Source organism: Mandrillus leucophaeus, unplaced genomic scaffold, assembly GCF_000951045.1.
Source record: "Mandrillus leucophaeus isolate KB7577 unplaced genomic scaffold, Mleu.le_1.0 Scaffold417, whole genome shotgun sequence".
NCBI lineage: Eukaryota > Metazoa > Chordata > Mammalia > Primates > Cercopithecidae > Mandrillus > Mandrillus leucophaeus.
In genome coordinates, this window is record NW_012104443.1 from 2,180,723 (window position 1) to 2,195,332 (window position 14,610).

General features: G+C 41.4%; 1 protein-coding gene and 2 pseudogenes across 3 annotated transcripts in view; 2 read left to right on the forward strand and 1 right to left on the reverse strand.

Moving 5' to 3' along the window:
- Positions 1–14,610, forward strand: part of LOC105548616 (chromosome unknown open reading frame, human C15orf41) — a 279,913-nt gene that overhangs the window by 34,472 nt on the left and 230,831 nt on the right. The gene's annotated exons all lie outside the window — the stretch shown is intronic.
- On the forward strand, positions 1,712–3,874 carry LOC105548614 (annotated as a pseudogene).
- LOC105548613 lies at positions 11,971–12,934 on the reverse strand (annotated as a pseudogene).

Genomic DNA, 14,610 nt, shown 5'->3' on the forward strand with positions numbered 1-14,610 from the left:
ATGTGGCCTCTTTGGGGCTGATTGGGAGAAAGAGAAATCAGTAGCGCAACTGTGTTTGATACTGAATATTGGCAAGTGTCTTTTTGAAATAAAGAACCAGTCCCTCCAAAAATGAAAAATAATAATAATAAAAAGAACTCAGTTTAATGGAAAAGCAAATGAGGAAAAGAATACTTCAATTAAAATTCGTCTGCACAATGAAGTGTGGTCCAAAAGATAATGACAGTTCAACATGAGACTTATTTATGGGCTCATTAAATCCGGAAGTCTGAAAGGTTTCATGAACTCCTAGCCCAAAGCAGTTCTACTGAGAGTCCCTGAAACAGCAGTGCGAGTCCCCACAACGGCCGGTGAAAGATTCGCCTACCTACATTTGTGAATGCTGAAAATTTAGTCTTTTAAAAACACAGTGCTTCTCAATTTCTTCTTTTGTGTTTTGGTTTGAAGCTACATGTTGTTGTTTCCTTTGGTTTTCTTCTTGGGGCATTATGTAATTGTCAGAATTCTGGTACCGTTCAGGTTCGATGTCGTCATTTTGGAAATTCCCAGGTATCCTCCTTCATATTTTTATTCTAAAAGCAATTCTGAAGAACATTTGCCTTCACAGTGTTTCAATTCAGTCTAACATTGGACCAGTGGGAGAATATAACAAGAGCATTGATGGGGGAAAATGGATGTGTGTGCAGAAAAACGTAAGCAGCATGATGTAGCCTCTTCTTCTCATTATCTGGAATTCATGTCTAATCTCTTAACCACCAGGCTGAGGCACATCATACACATGGTGGACAGGTGAACTGGGGGAGTTAGGTCTCAGGGATTTGGAAGTGCCACATTAAGTTTGTAGAGGCTCTATCCTTTAAGAACTGGATGCTTCTGTGCATGTTTTGTTAATTTTTTTCTAAGCCTACATTTTTCTTTTCTTTTTTTTTTTTTGAGACAGAGTTTCGCTCTTGCTGCCCAGGCTGGAGTGCAATGGCGCAATCTCAGCTCACTGCAACCTCTGCCTCCCAAGTTCAAGCAATTCCCCTGCCTCAGCCTCCCAAGTAGCTGGGATTACAAGCATGAGCCACCATGCCTGGCTAATTTTGTATTTTTAGTATAGACGGAGTTTCTCCATGTTGGCCAGGCTGGTCTCGAACTCCTCACCTCAGGTGATCCACCCACCTCGGCCTCCCAAAGTGCTGGGATAAGCCTACATTTTCTAGTCTACCTAGAGTGATATCAGCCTTGTGCAAATTCCAGTATTGTTCCAAGAATATAATGCAAGGCAGGGCACCGTGGCTCACACCTATAATCCTAGCACTTTGGGAGGCCGAGGTGGGCGGATCACAAGGTCAGGGGTTTGAGACCAGTCTGACCAATATGGTGAAACCCCATCTCTACTAAAAATACAAAAATTAGCCGGCTGTGGTGGCGCATGCCTGTAATCCCAGTGATTCAGGAGGCTGGGGCAGGAGAATTGCTTGAACCTGGGAGGCAGAGGTTGCAGTGAGCCAAGATCGTGCTACTGCACTCCAGCTTGGGTGACAGAGCAAGACTTTGTCTCAAAAAAAAAAAAAAAAAGATATAATGCAAATGAAGTTATTAAAGTATTACACCTTTTAATATTTCAGAACGAAGACTTATTTAAAACATTTATTCTGTTGGGGCACAGGCCTGGAGCCAGTTAGAGTTGCAGCGGTGGGAACAGTTGGGCTGAACAGAGGACGACATGTTGCTTTTCGTGGAGCAGGTAGCATCTGAAGGAGCTGGTTTAAGTCCTAATGCCAAACTATGACAAGAAATTGCTCCTAGGAGTGCTGATGCCACCCCAGTAACTCATGGAACTGAAAACTCTTGACATGAAACAGCAGCCACCTCGGGTGCTCATCCTGAGGTTAACGCAGAGCTCTCAGAAGATATATGTAAAGAACATGAAGTAATGTGTTCTTCGTCTTGTGAAACCACAAGAAATACTACAGGCATTGAAGAATCAACCGATGGGATGGTTTAGGACCGGAAGATCTGAGTTACCAAATATGTGATGTTTCCGGAGAAAACAATCCAGCAATTTCTACAGAAGACCGAAAAGAATGTCTAAAGAAACAATTAGCATTCTGTTTTTCACAAGAAAATTTGTCAAAGGATCTTTACTTGATGTCTCAAATGGATAGTGATCAGTTCATCCCAATTTGGACAGTTGTTAACTTGGAAGAAATAAAAAAGTCGACTACAGACCCTGATGTAATTATTGAAGTGTTAAGATCTTCTCCCATGGTACAAGTTGATGAGAAGGGTGAGAAAGTGAGGCCAAGTCATAAGCGTTGTATTGTGATTCTTAGAGGGATTCCTGAAACAACACCAATAGAGGAAGTGAAAGCTTTGTTCAAATTGAAAACTGCTCCAAAGTGATAAGCTGTGAATTTGCACACAGTAGCAGCTGGTATATCACTTCCCAGTCAGACACAGATGCACAACAGGCTTTTAAATCCTTAAGAAGTTAAAACATTTCAGGGCGAGCCAATTATGGCAAGGATAAAAGCCACCAACGTTTTTTGCTAAGAATGGTCACTGATGAATGGATTCTAGTATCTATAGCCAGCCCATTCAAACTCAAGCACAGTATGCCTCCCCAAACTTTAGGCAGCCTGTATATAATCCTCACCAACAGTACTCGGTCTATAGCATTGTTCCTCAGTTTTGGTCTCCAAATCCTACACCTTACTTTGAAACACCACTGGCCCCCTTTCCCAATGGTAGTTTTGTGAATGGCTTTAATTCACCAGGATCTTATAAAACAAATGCTGCTGCTATGAATATGGGTCGACCATTCCAAAAAATATCTTGCGAAGCCTCATTTTAGGTCATCCAGTGGTTCAGAACACTCAACAGAGGACTCTGTGTCATTGGGAGATGGACAATTGAAGATCTAGTTCAAGAATTTTTTCACCTAAACAGCATAACCCTACAGTAACTGGGGATTAGGAGCAAACTTAACTTCAAAAGGAGACTTCCACTTTGCAGATGGAACAGAATGGGGACTATGGTAGGGGCAGAACTCTTTTCAGAGGTCGAAGACGATGACAAGATGACAGGATCTCAAGACCTCATCCTTCAACAGTTGAATCAAAGGCTCCAACACCAAAGTTTGACTTACTAGCTTCAAATTTTCCACCTTTACCTGGAAGTTCATCAAGCATCCCAAGTAAACTCATTTCGGAGAATAGGATGTCTGATGTTGTTAAAGGCATCTACAAAGAAAAGGATAATGAAGAATTGAGAGTTGGTTGCCCAGTGCCTGCAGATGAGCAGACAGAATGCACTTCTGCCCAGCAACTCAATATGAGTACCAGTTCTTCATGTGCAGCTGAGCTTACTGCATTAAGCACAACTCAGCAAAAAAAGGATCTAATAGAGGATTCCTCTGTTCAGAAGGATTGTCCCAACCAGACGACTACACCAGTTTCTCCTCCAAGTACTACAAAGCCATTGAGGGCAAGTACTGCTTCACCATGCAATAGTAACATAAATGCAGCTACAGCTGTGGCTGTACAGGAACCCCGAAAGTTAGGTTATGCTGAAGTTTGCCAGAAGCCCCCTAAAGAGCCATCTTCAGTTCTTGTGTAGCCACTATGGGAACTTCGCTCCAATGTAGTGTCTCCCACCAAAAAACGAAGACAGTGAAGCTCCTGAGAAGTCCCTTGAGAAACCACATGAGAAGTTAGAAGCAAGGGCTAGTAAGGATTATTCTGGCTTCTGAGGCAATACCATTCCCAGGGGAGCAGATGGAAAAATCAGGGAACAGAGATGCCAGTTTAGTCATAGGGCTATACCTCAGGGAGTGACACGACGTAATGGCAAAGAGCAATATGTGCCACCCAGATCACCAAAGTAAAAAACAACAAAACTATTCAAAAAGTTCTTTCTCTTCCCGTTAAACTTGAGCTGTGGCTACACTGAACAGTTTTGGAGGGGAGAGGGTAGCCAGAAAGGAAACAGGAGAAAGTACGTCCTTAAATCATTGTGGATTTTGGAGTTGTGAGTGATAGGATCCCAAAATTCATCTCTAATGTTATTTTTAAATACTGGATGGTTTCTGTCTGTCTATCTGTCTGTCTATCTATCCATCCATCCATCCACACATATAAAGTATATTTTTTCTATTTTTGTTTTTGGTTTTAATTTGCAGAGATTTGCTGCCAGGAATCAATTTTGATGGTTCAGTTTTAGCTTGGAGGAAAAAAAATACATTATACATCCTTCAGTATAGGAGATGAGGGAGTGAGAGAAAATATTTTTTGAAGAAGCATTTCTGTAAAATTAGAAATTACTTTTTAAAATCTATTTAAAGTTTGGCTTGGAGAATGCCATCTCTGACTATATGATCTTACATTGCAAAGCAGATTAGTGGCTGGGGAGCCTGTTGTGGGTGTGAGTGTGTACAAGAGCGATTGAAGTAAAATCTGTTGTCATGTTAATAAACTGACTTGAAAACTGAATGTAAAACTTGAGTAGATTTTTTTTTTCTAGTTTGAAATTTAGTCTGTCTTTTTGACCTTACTAATATTTCATTCAACAAGTTGTAACACTGTTATTTTACTTGAAGATGTGACTACTAATCAGTTTGATGCTCAAGGAAAGAATGGGGGCTCTTCAAAAAATTGAAAATTTCATCTTGAATGTCAGCACGTAGGTGAAATATATTTCAGAGGCTTAAACTTCCCTGTGATTCCCCCCGCTAAAATGGGAAACCAATTTTTTTCTTACTCCATATGTTACTCTCTGTTGAGTGCCCACCCCCAAAAGCAAAATAACCAACTACTTACTGAATTGTATGTTTGTCATTGCTTTGACCAGTGTAGTCAAGTCATATAAATTGTTCTAAATTTCAGAATTGAACGTTGAAGTATTTACTCTTCTCTTCACACATTTAGAATTTTAGATCCCAAGATGGTAGGGCAGACTGACCCTACAGTAATTCATTTGTTGTCAGTGTTAAAGATGAAACATTGTAACTGACTCTGAAGTGTTAAATAGTGTAGAAGTAAAATATGATGATTATTATTTTAAAGGCTTAATTTTGGGGGGGACTTATTTCTGTTTACAGTGTATTTATCACCTTTCTTCCCTCCTCTTCTCCCCCCACACCCAAAAAGTACAGTCTGGAATTCACTGAAACAGAACCAGCAAGTCATGAGATTTTTTAGTAAAATTGAGAAAGATGGTTGAAGAAAATTAATGCATAATTTCTCAGTGAAAAAGTTGTAGCTCTCATATACTAAATACACAAGTTTACATGCTGTTATTTAGAAAATGGGTAAAATATTAAAAACCGTATTGCGTTAATCTGCTTTAGGTCATACCATGTTCAGAGTTCTGTGTAAGGTGGGTTTTATTTTTCTTTTAAGGGATACTTTGTAATAGTAAGAACTGTCCCGTATATTAGATCACATGTATACAAATCGAAACTGTAAATTGTGAACACTGGAAAGCACCATTGTGACACAGATTAAACATCTTAGTAATATATTAAAGTGAATGTAAATGGTGGTTAAAATTACATTACTGTGAAATTTACCTTCCAACTCTAAGTTAAGCTTTGGAGATACGTATTAGCGATGAACTGTTAAGAGCTTTGAAAACGCTGCACATGTCTGTACAAGCCAGAATTACTATTTCTTTGACTTATTATTAGTGTGGCAGTTGCTTTTGATTTGGTTGTTTTATGACATGGTATACTACATTTACTCAGTTTGAAACTATTCATTTCTACACACTATTTTTTTTTAAAATCACCTACTAGGTGAAACATACAATAAAATTACCTTTGCTGAAATCTGGGGTAAGTTTAGGTCCTTTAAAAAAATGTATTAATCATTGACTACATCTATGATAAAAGTGCTTATTTTGGTTTACTAAGATAATGCAGTTGGTGGAAATGATAAACAGTTTAAGTGTTAACATCCTTTGAATGCATTGGATTTCAGAGAATAAACATCTTGTAAAAATTAAAAAAAATTATTCTGTTGGCCTCACTTTTAGATGGGCAAATTCCTTGGTGCTAGCCATTCAAAATTGTGTGAAGGGCAGTATCTGACATAATTATAATATTTAGGGAAAGCTTTTGTTGTTTGACCTGACAACAAGTTCAGGTGTTTTTTTTTTCCCCCTCCAAGGGCTTTTAATAGAATTGCTTTGGTCTAAGAATTCATGATAGACTAAATGAAATCCTTCAGTCTGCTGGATTTAGTGAGACCATAAATTAGCCTCATGGTGCATGTTCTTTCTTTTCCCTCTTGCATTTGACACAATTCATTGAAATGATGACTACCTCTAAGTGGTTAGAATTTTCTGTGTGGAAAACTTGAAGAGAAAAACTTTTCAAAGTGAAGTGTTTGTTTCTTTCATCATGGTGTCATCTGCTTTTGATCTTTTCCATTGTGCTTATGCTTAAAACTAGATTTCAATATATGTTCCCTAATGGTAAAAGTTTATATGCAAAATAGGTTTTCTGGCATTTTTTACTGTCACATATAGAGTGAAGCTCGTGGTGACCCAGTTTTTCTCATGGGGCTTGAGGAAGGGGTGCGGACAGTTGGACCTGCCTGTAGACCTCCCTCTCTGCTCTTTAACTGACATAAAAGTGGTAGGAAGGAAACCTAAGCAGGTGTCATTGGCATGCCAGTGTGGAGTAGAGAGAGGCAGTGTTCATAGCAGCTGGGGGACCTGTGTCATGGGGAGCAGGGCCCAGCAGCTCAGGTTGGCCTTGGGGACAGGTTCCTGACATGAGCAAATTCTTGAGTAACTTTAATTCTAGCTAGCTTTCTAAAGACAAGATCTTCATACACAGAAAAGCTGGGGAGCGGACTGTATTTCACCTCAGGGGCCTGTGGTTATAGACTTACGGAAACATGAGGAGCCAGGGTAACAGCAAATGAGACTTATCCATGGGTGCCAGAGGATTTGGCCAGTGCTACTCACATTCTTCCCACCTGAGGTTAGGGCTGGTCTGGAAGTCATGGGCAGACCCCGGGGTGAGGTCAAGTAGCTCTAGCCGGAACCAGGCAGAGCCGGGCCTCCTAGTAAGGGGCAGGGAGCACTTCCCCAAGTGGGTCCTGTCTTGAATCATGTTGGTGCTTGTATCAGGGGAGGCAGCCTTTCCAGCTTCCTCTGGTCTGGGGAGGCCATTTTGATGGGGAGAAGAGAATTGAAGCTTCTTATATGAAATTCAGCCATTTCTAAGTGTTGAGACACACAATTGCATGGAGCTGCCATGTGCAGGGCGCACATTCAAATTTCGGGAGAATCTAATATAATCTAATGCAATATAAGCTGTGGTTCTATAAAATTTTGCATTTGTTTTTAGGGCTTTTGCAGCTATTGGGGGCTTTCACAGGATGTGAATTTTGTGTTTTTTGGTTGGGTTGTGTTATTTTGGGAACATACATGAAACTCAGTCACATTTTTAGGATATTGTATATGTGCCAAGGGAAATGTATGTTTTTCCGCCTGAATTTTTTTTTTTTTTTTTTGAGATGGAGTCTTGCTCTGTCGCTCAGGCTGGAGTGCAGTGGCGCAATCTCGGCTCACTGCAAGCTCCGCCTCCCGGGTTCACGCCATTCTCCTGCCTCAGCCTCCCGAGTAGCCGGGACTACAGGCGCCCGCCACCTTGCCCGGCTAATATTTGTATTTTTAGTAGAGACGGGGTTTCACCGTGTTAGCCAGGATGGTCTCGATCTCCTGACCTGGTGTTCCGCCCGCCTTGGCCTCCCAGAATGCTGGGATTACAGGCATGAGCCACTGCACCTGGCCTTCTGCCTGAATTTTTATTTCTTATATAAGTAACATTAAAACCAGAAAAAAAAAGGATGAAGAAATCGCCCATAAACGTAAATCCATACTTTTTTTTTTTTTTTAACAATTGTGCCTTCTCTTTTAGATCTTGAGCATATGCTCACTTGAGACTGTAATTATAAACATACTATCAATAAAACTTTATATATTTTTTACCTTATATTTATTTACAGCCAGTAGTTGCATGTTAACTTTATCCAGTGATGAACTTGTATCTGCCAAGTTGAACTTCAGTAGTGAATGGTGGATTTTAGGGTGAAAATGGCTTTCTGTGCAGGCTCCATTCTTTTGGCAAGTGTTGCAGTGGGGGTAACCAGTTGTTGAATGCCACGAGGCAGACAGCTCAGTACCCTGGACAGGGTCCTGGAAGTTGCTGTAGGGCTTGAGGGGAGCCCTCCTATGGGGTGGTTGGAACGTTGTTATTTGTTATAAGGCCTCTGAACTCGACTTTCTGGTCCTGTGGTAGGTTCCACAAGCTGTCCAAAACCTTTAGTAACTTTCATTTTTTGTTGAAACTAAATCGAGTAGATTAAGTTGTTTGCAACTAAGCATCTTGTGAAACATTGGCATACTGGTTCTTGAAAGTAATTTGTTTTATCATTGGGAGGCAGTGATTAAGAACCTAGAGTCTAAGGCCAAACTGCCGATATTCACATCCTGACTGTGTTAATTTGGAGAAGATACTTCACTTTTCTCCCTTAGTGTCTTAAGAAAACACTACTATTATTATAGTGATGATAATTAAATGAAACAGTACCTGCTAGCTAGTAAGTGTTCCCCCAGTGTTACCATCTTCATTATTATGATCATCATGACAGTAGGTATTTATTGAGCACCTACTCTTTATTAGAGTTCAACAAAATGAGGAAAAGTTACAAATAGGATATTCTAGCAAAATTTAGTATATAACAAAGCCTCATTGTACTGTGCAGAGTCTTAATGACACCTCCATCTCTGCTCATCCTCTGGTTTCTCTTAAGACACATAGAGAAGTAGGCAAGGCATTTATAGCCATCTAAGATTGGATTTATTGCAATGAATAACATTAAGTGCTGAGAATAACTGACAAAAGGATTTGATTGTCAATCAAGAATAAAAGGCTTGCGGTGAGATTTAAAATTTTGTGTTTAATAAGAGAAGAGCTTAATGCATTGTAAGGCGTTCCATTTGTTGTTTTAACATTGCCAGCATTTATTATTAAAGTGGGTGGTTGTGGAATAATTATAGTCCATATCATGATGATGATGATGTTTTTAGAGAAGATTGAAAATCTATAGTTTTTTCAAACTAATAAAGTAAGGAAAACATGTCATCTACTGAGGCTTCAAATAGTCTGCTTGACCTCGTAAGAGTACTACTGAGATTATTTAGGGGAACTACATATTCAGGAAGGTACTTTTATGCAAATTTTTGCATTTCCTTGTGAAATTTTTTAAAGTATCAGCTTGGCAATTGGGGGTTGCGATGGGAGTAAGAAGCAGAAGACAGGGAAAAGGTATGAGATTATTAATACTATTATTTTCATATAACTGAGAATTTATTTGGGAAGAAAGTAGTAAAGATGGTAGTTATACCTACAATTTTTATAAATTATAAGAATTACAAAGTGAAAGTGGCCAATCATTAATACGGGTTTTATATGAGGTTTCTGTGACCTATTAAATTAAGAAAGATTAGTGGGGTAGGACATATTTTTGTGTAGAAAAAGAATAAGGAAATATTTAAATGGTTTTAAAAAGTATTCCAGGCTGGGCGCCGTGGCTCACGCCTGTAATCCCAGCACTTTGGAAGGCTGAGGCAGGTGAATCACAAGGTCAGGAGATCAAGACCATCCTAGCTAACACGGTGAAACCCTGTCTCTACTAAAAATACAAAAAAAAATTAGCCAGGTGTGGTGGCGGGCACCTGTAGTCCCAGCTACTTGGGAGGCTGAGGCCAGGAGAATGGTATGAACCCAGGAGGCAGAGCTTGCAGTGAACCCAGGAGGCACCACTGCACTCCAGCCCAGATAACAGAGTGAGAATCCATCTCCAAAAAAAAAAAAAAAGTATTCTAAACTTTTTTACTCTGCGAAAAGTTGGAAAGTAACTGTGCTTATTAGACATAGACTAGTAGCATTATGGTCACGGAATTAAATTTAACCTCTAGATGTTCATTCACTTATGATTGCATAGAGTTAATAGGATGTCTTAGGTATTCTAGCAGGATTTCATACATTGAAGAATTCTCTGATAAGAGAGATTCATTCATGGCATTTTCTGTATAAGCAAAACCAGAAAATATTTGAAATTTAGAGGAAAAAATTGGACACCTTGGAGTAAAATTAGATTGCTTCATAAAACCCAACATATATAGCTAACCTGATGCAGCCACAAACTTGGTTTTCTGTGGAAGTTTTTAGAACTTGCTTTTCAAGAAACAGTCACTGAGTTGAACTTGGGCGAGGCTGGCCCAGTCCTGAATCTTGAAGAATGAGTTAGCTAGGTGGGAATACTGTCTTAATCATCAACTCTCAGTGTGGCCTATTATGTGAGGATCCCCAGCGCCTTAGTGTGCTCAGGCTGCCACAGCAAAATACCATAGATTGGGTAGCTTAAACAACAGATATTTGTTTTCGTACAAGTTCTGGAGGCTGGAAGTTTGAGATTAGGGTACTACCATGATCAGGATCTGGTGAGGGCCCTCTTCCTGGCTTACAGGCAGCCACCTACTTGCTGTGTCCTAACCTAGCCTTTCTCAGTATGTCCAACGGGATCTCTTCTCTCTCTCTCTCTCTCTCTCTCTCTCGACAGAGACTTGCTGTGTTGCCCAGGCTGGAGTGCAGTGGCTATTCACAGGTCATAGGCATGATCCCTCTACTGAGCAGTAAGGAGGTTTTTACCTACTTCCTCTCTGACCTAGGCCGATTCATACCTCCCTAGGCAACCTAGTGGTTCCCCACTACCGGAAGGTCACCATATTGATGCCAAACTTAGTATGGACACCTGATCTGCATAGTATACTATATCCCAGAACTCTCAGATTCCAGCAATCCTCCCTCCTCAGCTTCCCTAGTAGCTGGGACTACAAGAATGAGCCACTGTGTCTGGCTCTTTCTCTTCTTTTAATGCCACTTATTCCATCACGAGGGCCCTACCTTCATGACCTCATCTAACCCTAATTACCTCTGAAATCCTCACCTATGAATACCATCACATGGGGGGCTAGGGGTTCAACATACACATTTTGAGGGAATATAAACATTTAGTTTATAGTGCCCATTAATCCTTCAAGGTGATGAGAGGATCATTAGACAGGTGACCTATCTATGAGTTGACTCTTATTTCATTCTCTTGTTGAAATGTTGTCATTTTCTTAGTTTTTGTATTTAATTACTGGATTATTTCATTACCTTTTATTTCAGATGTAAGCATTTTTATCATATTACAATATGTAAATTTATTCAAGATGAACCCTACCAAAAATAGTTTTTGTGTTCTTAGAGATTATATATTTTGTATTGGGTACATTTTTCTCTGTTATTGTCATCAGGATATATTTAAATATATATTAAAATTAAAATAGATATGTATGTTAAAATTGCATGTGTTAAATATTATGTGATATATATATTTTTAAACTTTTGTTTATTTATTTTAAGCCCCTGTTCACTTTATTCAAATCATTTTTTTTTCTCTGCAAAACTAGCTAGAACTGATGAGGAATCAGAGAAGGCCTTATATATTAATTTCTTAAGTAGATTCTTAAAATTCAAAGTAAGGATCTGTAAGAGAAGTACAGGCTGTGGACCTTGTTCCACAAACAAAGCCACAAAGGGAGTCCTGCAAATTAGGGAGCATAGCAAATTCATTTCTTAAAAAAAAAATAGTTCTTGAGGGGAAAAATATGAAATAACTAAGTTTCAAAAGCCAGACGAGTTCCACACTCATTGCTTTCCTCCCTAGGATATCCAAAGATAGAGTTTCAAGGTATGTTTTCAATGATTCAGTTTTGCAAACATATGCAAATATATTCCTTATTAGCTGTCCTGTTTTGGCGAGTAATAGCAAGCAATATGCTTGGATAAGGGGTCCAACTTCCACTTAAATGCAGTTTCTTCTCTTCTGGGCAGCAAAGCCATTTGCAGAGATCTGGAAGTCATGAGCTTCCTAAGTGGGAAGAGGTACTATTCTGTTTCACCTGAAAATGTCCTTTCAGATTGACTGGTGTTTTATAGTCCCTTACTTGGTGTGTGTTACTGATGACGATGGGGGTCAGGGTTGCTATAGTGGAAGTGGGGGGTCGGCGTGGGTGTTTGCATAGGGGTCGTGGCTAAGCTGAGCCAGCATGGGACAATCTGGGCCATGTCTGGCACCATGTCCCCAGAGATGTGGTGAGTCCACTTGGAGAGCACTTCCAGGTTCACAGGCTTGACCTCGTCCGTGGACCACTGGATCGTAGACAGGGAGATGCCACCCCGCTTGCCAGTGAGGTCTTGATGGTGGAGGACAGCATTGCTCCAGGTGACGCTGAGATGGTCCAGGATGAGTTTGAGGGAGCTCCTAGGCTGCAGCACCAGCTGCTTGTAGTACACGAGCAGGCACTTGTCCTTGCCCACCTCCATGCACTGGGCGTACATCACCTTTATGACCTTGTTCCACTTGGCGAGGCAGTTGCCATAGCTGCTGAGGTCAAAGCCTATGTAGTGACTTTGCAATAGTGACCTTGCATGTGATCAAGGAGTGCATGGAGACATGGCTGCCCTGAGCCATAAGCAGGAACTTGGAGTTGGAGAACAGGTGCAACAGGTAGACCAAGGATTCAAAGACTTGAGTCTGAAGTGGTCCTTGTTGCAGAACACACGGGCTGGCTCCCTTTGCTTAGAGATCTTCACCTCTAGGATGAAGGCCTGCATGGCAATGTCCAGCACCTTGTGAGTCATGCCCGCTTTGTCCAGCTGTAGTTTCTTGTGGCCAGACTTGGACCAGGCCTGGTGCATGGCCAGCACACAAGGGATGATGTGCATTTCCTTGCTGCAGTGCACCTCAAGGTGGGCATCCAGCCCAGTGAGCATCAGCATGGTGCAGCTGCAGAGCATACTGCCCGTGAAGATGAGTGGCATGGCCTTGCTGTAGTGCTACTCCATGTGGTCCATCAGATCCACAGAGTCCACTCGGGGCACCACCTGCCAGCACTGCCTGGCACATTAGTATCTGCTGCCCCAGCTGGACCACCATCACCAGGGCCAGAGCACAGCCAGCCCAACCTGGCAGGCCCAACCTGGGGACTCACTTCAGGGACTGTACCGACAGGTCAGTGGGTGGCCCACCGGGTTCACATCATGCAGAGACACAGGGAGGTGGTCTGATGTGCCCAGCGACTCCTGGCTCAGCAGCTGCCCCTGATGGAGAAGAGGGAGGCTTGTAATTTTTTTTTTTTTTTTTTTGATACCAGGTCAGCATGGGTTTATGGAACACTGGCTACGGTAAATGTGTGACATATTGTAAATATTTTTTTTTCCAATTTTAATTAAATTTATTATTGATTTACATGCAGTTAAATTCCCTCCTTTTCTCTACAGTTCTGCAAGTTTTGACAAACACATGGAGTTGTATAGCCACTACCACAGTCAAGATGTTGAACATATCTATCATCCCCTAAAAATTCCGTTAGCCCTTTTGTGGTCAGTTTGTCCTCCCTGCCCTGGTGCCTAAGAATCATGTATCTGCCTTCTGTTGCTCTATTTTTCCTTTTCCAGAATGCCATAGAAATGGAATCATGTGGTAGATAGCCTTTTGAGTTTGGCTTCTTTTGCTTAGTAGATCACATTTGTGATTTCTCCATGCTGTTGCTTGCATTGTTGCAGAGTAGTATTCCATTATATGGATGTATCACAGTTTGTTCATCCATTATTGAAGGTTGTTTGTGTTCTTTCCAATATAGATAAGGCTGCTATAAAAATTTGTGGGTAGGGCTTTGTGTGGTAAATTTCTAGAAGTGCCTCAGGATAGATCATCCCCATAGTCTAACTCAAACCTAATTTAGGTAAGATTTGGGGGTTTGAGTTGATGCTTATTTAGATGACATTTTGAACCTGAGTTGATTCTGTAATGAGTTGGGACTTTGGGGGATGCTGGGATGGGGCAAATATATTTGGCATGTGGGTCAGATATGAATCTTTGAGGCCAGAGGGTGGATGGTGGTGGACGAAAAATAAGTCCCTTAAAGATATTAGGTCCTGGGGGTCGGGAGCAAGATGGCCGAATAGGAACAGCTATAGCCTCCAGCTCCCAGTGCTAGCGACAGAGAAGACGGGTGATTTCTACATTTTCAACTGAGGTACCGGGTTCATCTCACTGGGGAGTGCCAGACAGTCAGTGCTGGTAGCTGATGCAGCCCGACCAGCTAGAGCTGAGGCAGGGCGAGGCATCGCCTCACCTGGGAAGCGCAAGGGGGAAGGGAATCCCTTTTCCTAGCCAAGGGAAACTGAGACACACAACACCTGGAAAATTGGGTAACTCCCACCCTAATACTGCGCTTTACCAAGGGTCTTAGCAAACAGCACACCAGGAGATTATATCCCACATCTGGCCCGGAGGGTCCCACACCTACAGAGCCTCCCTCATTGCTAGTACAGCAGTCTGAGATTTAACTGCAAGGCGGCAGCGAGGCTGGGGGAGGGGCGCCTGCCATTGCTGAGGCTTAAGTAGGTAAACAAAGCCTCCGGGAAGCTCGAACTGGGTGGAGCCCACAGCAGCTCAAGGAGGCCTGCCTGTCTCTGTAGACTCCACCTCTGGG